We start from the raw sequence: 7,483 nt of genomic DNA on the forward strand, positions 1-7,483 counted from the left end.
GGGGTTAAATGGACCTCGGATTCGGATTCAGCGACCCCAAAAACATAGCGTACACATAGTGAGACCTTTGGGTCAGAACACAAATTTTTTTTTGTGTGGCTGTGTAATGAATAAAACTCCTTTTGAAATAAGCATTCTACCAGAAAAGTGCAGCTATTCTAAAACAGCTAAGCGAATAGGCAGCTAAACGGAATGTACAGTAGTAGACTAATTTAAATTTAAATCTTCTATCATTACCTTAATCCACCTAATATTAATAATGTAACAATATTTGTAGCACAACAAATTATGATCAATATATAGTAGTTGAAGCACGATAAAGCTAAAAGTATGGCTCATAAGGATGCCTTAATTTAAACAGAAAGAAAATAGTTTCTCTCCTTTAAATTATGCGGATCCCGGACGACGTCGGGTGCTCTGCTAGTACCTTATAAAGCACCAATCTGAGTGATTTTCAATGCTGTGTGTGATCGGGATGTAAACTGGTAACACAATTGAATGGTTTTAACTGCCTTCATAAAGGAGATATAACTGAACTATCAGTGGTATAGGAGATAAAGCTTATAAAGCACCGATCTTTACGATTTTCTCAGAAGAGTTTGTGTGATTATTTAGAAAATAGCTCACGAATTTTCTCGGTTTTAGCTGTCCAAATAAAGGAGTTTAAAGTAAAACCCAATATCTGAACTATCTGTTGTTGGAGGCTATAGGTTATAGTAAACCGCTCTTTGTAATTTTCACTGTAAGTATTCTATTTATAATGGGTGAAAGTTGTACGATGTTCCTAGCTGCATAAATGGAGGAGTTATAAAAAAATCGCATATCTGAACAATCAGTTATATGGGAGCTTTATGTTATAGTGGTCGCATTTTTCCGTTTCCGACAAATGATTAATACATTAAAAAAACTACAATCACTTACCAAATTTCAGTCGGATATCTCGAAAACTGAGTAACTAGATTGCATACAAACTGACGGACGGACAGACAGACGGACATGGATCTCCAATGACCGCGAAACACATTTACATAAAAATTCAAAAAAATCGGCACGGTTTTTAATTCATGTTCAAAAAATCTTTAAGCTGATGCCAGACGCTTGCTTCGATTTGCGCGACAGATTCGCTATGGCAGATAGGATGAAATATATGAAAATGCACAAAGCATGCCACAAAGATCGTTTTAGCGGCAGAGCAAAGCGAAAAGATGCCCAACTCAGCTAGTTAGATATTTATTTTGTGTCGTCCAAAATTGGGTCGATTATTGATGTTGGGCGCAACGCCACTGAAATCGAAATGTATATTATGAATAGGAACTATGTATAGTTAAGTTCTTTAAAGTTGAAGGTAATAAAGTTTTGAAGAACCAGCAACTAAGACTTGAGTGAAAATAAGCTGAAGAAATAGTTGTAAAAAGAAATAAATTAATTCAATCAAAATTTCCGCGGCAACCACAGAAATGCAGTTGCCAGCTTTCAGTTTCCAATTACCGTCTGTAATTTTAGCCACTGTCCACCCAACTGAAGTTCGGTGTCCATATGGCTAAATCGGCTCAGCTCGATGTTCTGATCATATGTATGAGTATACATTTTCATGGGTCTATCTCTTCTTATTCTGGTACTTACAAACATCGGGCCAAAGTTATAGTATTTCAAATCGGTTAAGTAGGTGGCAAAATATAAATTTAAATATTTTCTTAACTTCTTCCCAGCGTATCTACATATGGTTCATTCCACGGTGACGGGTTACATTTCAACTCACATTTTAAGGCTTAATTTTTAAACTGTAATATAAAATCCTTTAAAGCGAGTATTTTCTAATAGCTTTCCGAGGTATACACAATGCCTCGAAAAAACTTTCAAAAACAATTTAATCCAAACTAGTTACATGAATTTTAGTCACTGTGACGGGTGTGACGAGTACGCAAACCAAATTAGCTACTACTTACTTGTATCAGAGTTATTCTGCTAATTATGTCTTCTGCTTATGATTTCAAATAGTTCGTTGCACAGTTAAATAAACATTTTCAATATTTACGCCAAAGTTGCTTACCTCTATTGGAAATTATAGATTACATGTTCCAAATTCAACTGTGACGGGTGTGACTCTACATTATGACGGGTGTGACAAGTTGAACATGTATACATACACAAATGCACATTATTAGATAACTAAACTATATTTAATTATCAAAAAATCGGATTTTACGAACACATAAAAGATTCTGCCACCTAATGACGGGATAATCCTTGATCGGATCCTTCATCTCCTCTGTCTCTCTCAGTCATTAGTGGTATTCAACAAAGTGAGCAAGTTGACAACAGTCGTTGCTTGAGCTTTTCTGTTCTTTTGCCAGACTGCCAGGCCTCTTGCTCAATTTGGTGAATACCACTATTGTAAAGTACCTTATTTTTAAATAGTACTACACTTTTAATGAGGCTGTTACCTGTCAAACCGTATGATGTTCTGTTTTTGCTGTTTTTTGTTAGTGAAGTAATGGGTTCTTTTTATCCCTGACAGCATAGCTAAAGTTTTCCCATCGCTTGAGCAACATATCTTTAGGATAAGCTTTATCATCGGTGATCACAAACAGATATATCATACATTTCAGATTAGCAGATACGTAACTTAGCAGTCCCTGGCCGAATTTATTAAATATTGTCAAATTAATAAAATATTTAGTACCTGCCCGAAAAACTTGAAAATTACACTGTTACCAAGCTGACGAATTGTTCTCTCCATTGACCGTTTAAACCAGTTAAGAAATTATAGCGACCTAGTGGCTGAAAAGTTTAAAAATTTGGTGGGAGGAACCCTTGCGCATATAAACATCATATTGCAAGCTAACTGTTTACATTTTCGTTCATATCCTTGGGATACTCCCACTTTAAAGCGTTAATAAATGATAGCACCATTGAAACAATAGGCAAAAAAATATAATAAGGGCCCCTTAAATTAAGTGCGAACAAGTGATTGGAGTCTCCATCCTTAATTACAAATTTATATTTTTTTGGGACAGCCTGCGCGAAGTTTGCCGGATATTTGTTGAAATTTCTCTCAGAGTCACGAAATTTCTTTTTTCTGCTACCCTACGTTGGAAAAATGTTGCAATCCTATCCACTTTACGCGATGTGATGCTCCCAAGGATTTTCATTGAATTCAGCTTGGCAATCAAGCATTTTTTATATCCCCGTTGAAATTTTCCAAAAAGTTTTTGTGACAAGTTACCAAATTCGTCATTCGTTTAATAATGACGAAGCCAAGCATACACTACGCTTTTCACTCAAAATGTACGAAAAAAGAGATCTCGCGCTTCCACACTTTAGTGCAATGGCGCGCCAAATTTTTCTCTTCTGCTTTCACACGTACAAGAGAAAAACTGCGCTGCTTTCACACATACATGAGCATACTATATTACTACGTTTATACGCATGCATAAGTCGCTTTAATTCATTTCGCCGCGATTCAAAACATATGTATAAACTGAATTTCAATTCGCTTTGAAACAGCGAAGTGTTTTGGCTCACACTCCATTTCAAATCGGTAGTTTATTTCTCCAGACAGTTAGAAAGAGTGTATAAACACCGCTCTCACTCAAAGCGAATTGGAGATCAGCTGTTCCACTCAAATTCCAAATAATCGCATCAGTATTTAAAAGCTGATTAATAATAATCGTTCTTTTTCTTTGCCACGATTTTATAATGCCGAATAAAACTAGATTTTTATCGCTTTCCACTATGTTAACTTATAAAATGTAAAATGAAAACAGCTAATTTTGTTTGCTTTTGAAGACGGTTACTTTGATGCCGATATAAAGCCGTAAGTATAAACACTAGAGCGAAATGTGTACGGTGTCAATGCGCTTTCAATTAAGTCGATTATTCTGTGCGTATAAACGTAGTAGACTCAGTGATGCCGAAGATTAGGGTTTTGCTGTGATCGTGCTCAATCGACGCGAAACTTTCAAGCAATCAAGTCGCTGCAAGACACGGTAAAAATATACTACGTTTATACGCACAGAACAATCGACTTAATTGAAAGCGCATTGACACCGTACACATTTCGCTCTACCGATTTGAAATGGATTGTGAGCCAAAACACTTCGCTCTTTCAAAGCGAATTGAAATTCAGTTTATACATATGTTTTGAATCGCGGCGAAATGAATTAAAGCGACTTATGCATGCGTATAAACGTAGTAAGAGTTGCGTTCCCAAACTCGCAAGAAGTTGCAAGAATTTACAGGAATTTACCAGAAAGCGTTCCCGTACTCGGTTCTCTGGCTTCTTTTGCTATTTGACAGTTTTACAGGTTTTAACCCAGAAAAGTTGGGGAACGCAACTAATGTTTAACATGGATTCGGATGTAGATTTTTTACTCACTAGTAATGGGAAGGGAGGCCAATGTTTGATGTGTCATGAAGAAATCGCACGGGCGACAAACTTTTCTGTTAAGCGCCATTATAGCGCCATTTACCCTTACTCCCAAATATTGAAATAATAAATTATTAGGTACAAATGCACATAAATAAAAAGATGAATTTAAAATAATGCTAAAAGTCCCCTTTCTTTTGATTTAAAATACAAATTAATTTATTTGCTTTAGTTTTAATTTTAATTATAATAAAAACTCTTAGTCAACAATGAAAGTGAATTAAACCATATTAAAAGGTTAATTCTTTAATATAATCTCTACCTTTCACACTATTTACATAATAAAAAAATCCCTCTTTCTTATAATTTGCGACTTGAAATCGTTGACAACACTGTTTGCATCAGACACGTGAGCGACTTATTCTCTTCATTCTCTCGTCGTTTAGCAAAGTTGAAATATATGATTGTGTCAGTTTTGGCCACCTCTGCTTTAGTGAACTCCGCGGCGCCGTTTTTTGTTTAGTTTTTTTTTTTTCAATAAGTTTAGTGTTAAATTTTACTATAGACGATTATAAAGTCAATTTAAAATATAATTTTTTTTAGTGCTTTAATATTTATTTTATTATTTTTTCATTCCATATTTGAGGCCGCTGTGGTGTAGTGGCAAGCAGTGCGCGTTTTCACTCATCAGCACCTGGGTTCAAGCCCTGGTCAAAGCAACATCGCAAAAAATATAGAAATTTTTTTTTCTTAACAGCGGTCGTCAATCGGCAGCCAATGGCAAACCTCCGAGTGTATTTCTGCCATGAAAAACAGCTTCTCATAGAAAAAAAAAACAATCGCCGTTCGGATTCGGCGTAAAACTGTAGGTCCCTCCGCTTTGTGTGACAACATCAAGGCGCACGCCACAAGTCGGAGGAGAAGCTCGGCCAAACACTAACATATGTGTAAGCGCCAATCTATTATTATTGTTATTATTTGAGGCCGTGAGAGCGGAATTAACCTAACCCACAATTATGTAGTATGGAGATTAAAGAAATTTTTGTTATGCATGTATTTTAACCAAAAAATTTTCATTATATTGTAATACATTAGAAGTCCAGTGTCTCGTTTAAGTTAATTGTAAGATATATTTTAAAGTAAAATAGTTTATATACAAATAAAATCACGTTTTTATATATTTTTTGTGGCTTAGGCCACCTTTGCATTTTGACTTACAAAATTTCATACATATAAGTAGTTCGAAGGTTAGACCGTAATTAAGACAAATATGCAAACAAGTGGGTAATTTTATTAAAAAACAATAGAAAAATTACTAACAATCATTTAGAGCTATATAATTAAATATAAATATTTATTCGTCAATTTGATCATCAATGAAAATAACGTCAAGTTCTATTGTTGAAGTCTTCAAGTTTTTGTAAAAACTATGATGTGTGGGTGGTATAAAATTTAACGATTCCAACAAATCATTCTTTTTTATCACTGATTGCATGACCATTAGGATATAAGGTATCAAGATTTTCAGTAATGATTGAGTTTCTTTTTTTCGGATGGAATACTTGTAACGAAATTTAAATCGGTGCATTTCATGAAACATTAAGCATTGCATTTTTAGCCACTCAACTTTTGTTCACAGACACTTTTCGATTAGTTATGTTTATTTTTAATTACTTTCATGAAAAATGTGTCCTTTGTCATAGCATAGAAATGATTTTAAATGGTCTTGTTTTTCTTGCAGCTAAAATTACTTGATTCCAGTCAAAAGGTGCAAAAATATATTTAAAGATTTATTTTGATCGCAAGTCATATATGAATGCCCACTGACCAGGAATTTATTATCAATTTTATTTACAGAAAAACTAGGATTCGATACAATTAACTGAGTTCCATCTAATATTGCGGTTTTGGCCACCACATTGATCAGAAGACATACATAATGATGTGTTTGCATTATACAATATTTTTAAGAAAATACATTAATACCATGTTCTGACCGACAACGAAAACACTTTGAAAACGAGTTTTGGAATTGTGGGCTGAAGGCTGTTCACACCGGCTGTTAGTGTTTTCGTTGGCATTTCTTACATCCTCTGATAGCAGTTTTGCTACACGGAAACAAAACCAAAATGCTTTTCCCATATATGTAATACTTCTATATTGGCAGAAAGCTAACTTCTCAATGTGTAAGCATTCCGAAATCAAAGCGAGACAGTCTAGTACCCTTTTTGTCAATGTAATGTGTACTTGAGTGCCATTTTTGTATATGTGTTGTGTACATGTTTATTTATAAACGTATGTGTTCCTTTTCTTTCGTACGTGTTTATTGATATATCTGTACTGTAGTGTTTTCGGACGGTACTAGCTCTAACTGCCAATATAGGGGTATTACATTACACATTTTCTTTTCATTAGCAACCTCTTACTTTCATTCTTATTTTAGTTTGGCCAGCCAATTAACAATAAATACGAAATAGCGTATTAAAGATGAGAAAAAACGACTTCCACTTCGATAAATAATCGAAAAAAACTAGTGAAGACACCGATTGGTATGAGTGGAACGTGAGTTTTCAAATAGTTTTCAGCGAAAACTGGTTTTCATTTCACAGATTTTACATGGACGAAAACACATGTTTTAGGTCGAAAACCAGTTTTAGCAGCGAAACCATGTTTTCGATGTCGGTCAGAACATGGTATAAGCAGGAACCAATTTCTTGTGATCCCAGTGAAGCTCATCCCATGTAAACATATACACCTCATTATTTTTTATATTATGAATGCCCAGAAATAGGTACATAGTTGTCGTTTATAATAACATATTCCCGTAGTTATTATTGTAAATGGTAGAGTTTTCATTAGATCAAACGAAATGATACCTTCATCATCATACATTTTTATACCCTTTCTCGCACTATTTGCATTAATCAAATGAAGTTGTTTCTCTTTTTAAAGTCTCAGTTTGCCTACAGAATTTCGACAAGCTTTCAATTTGATAGATAATAAATCACACCGTTTACATGAATCTGTTATTAGTGCATGAAAACTCAAGTTTAGCTCTTCATTAAACATTTTGTTAAACATAAACTTGGATGTAGAATTTGGAACTTTTTCTTT

This window comes from Rhagoletis pomonella, unplaced genomic scaffold (genome assembly GCF_013731165.1).
Source record: "Rhagoletis pomonella isolate Grant_MI unplaced genomic scaffold, Rhpom_1.0 Rhpom_scaffold_00001, whole genome shotgun sequence".
Taxonomy (NCBI): Eukaryota; Metazoa; Arthropoda; class Insecta; order Diptera; family Tephritidae; genus Rhagoletis; species Rhagoletis pomonella.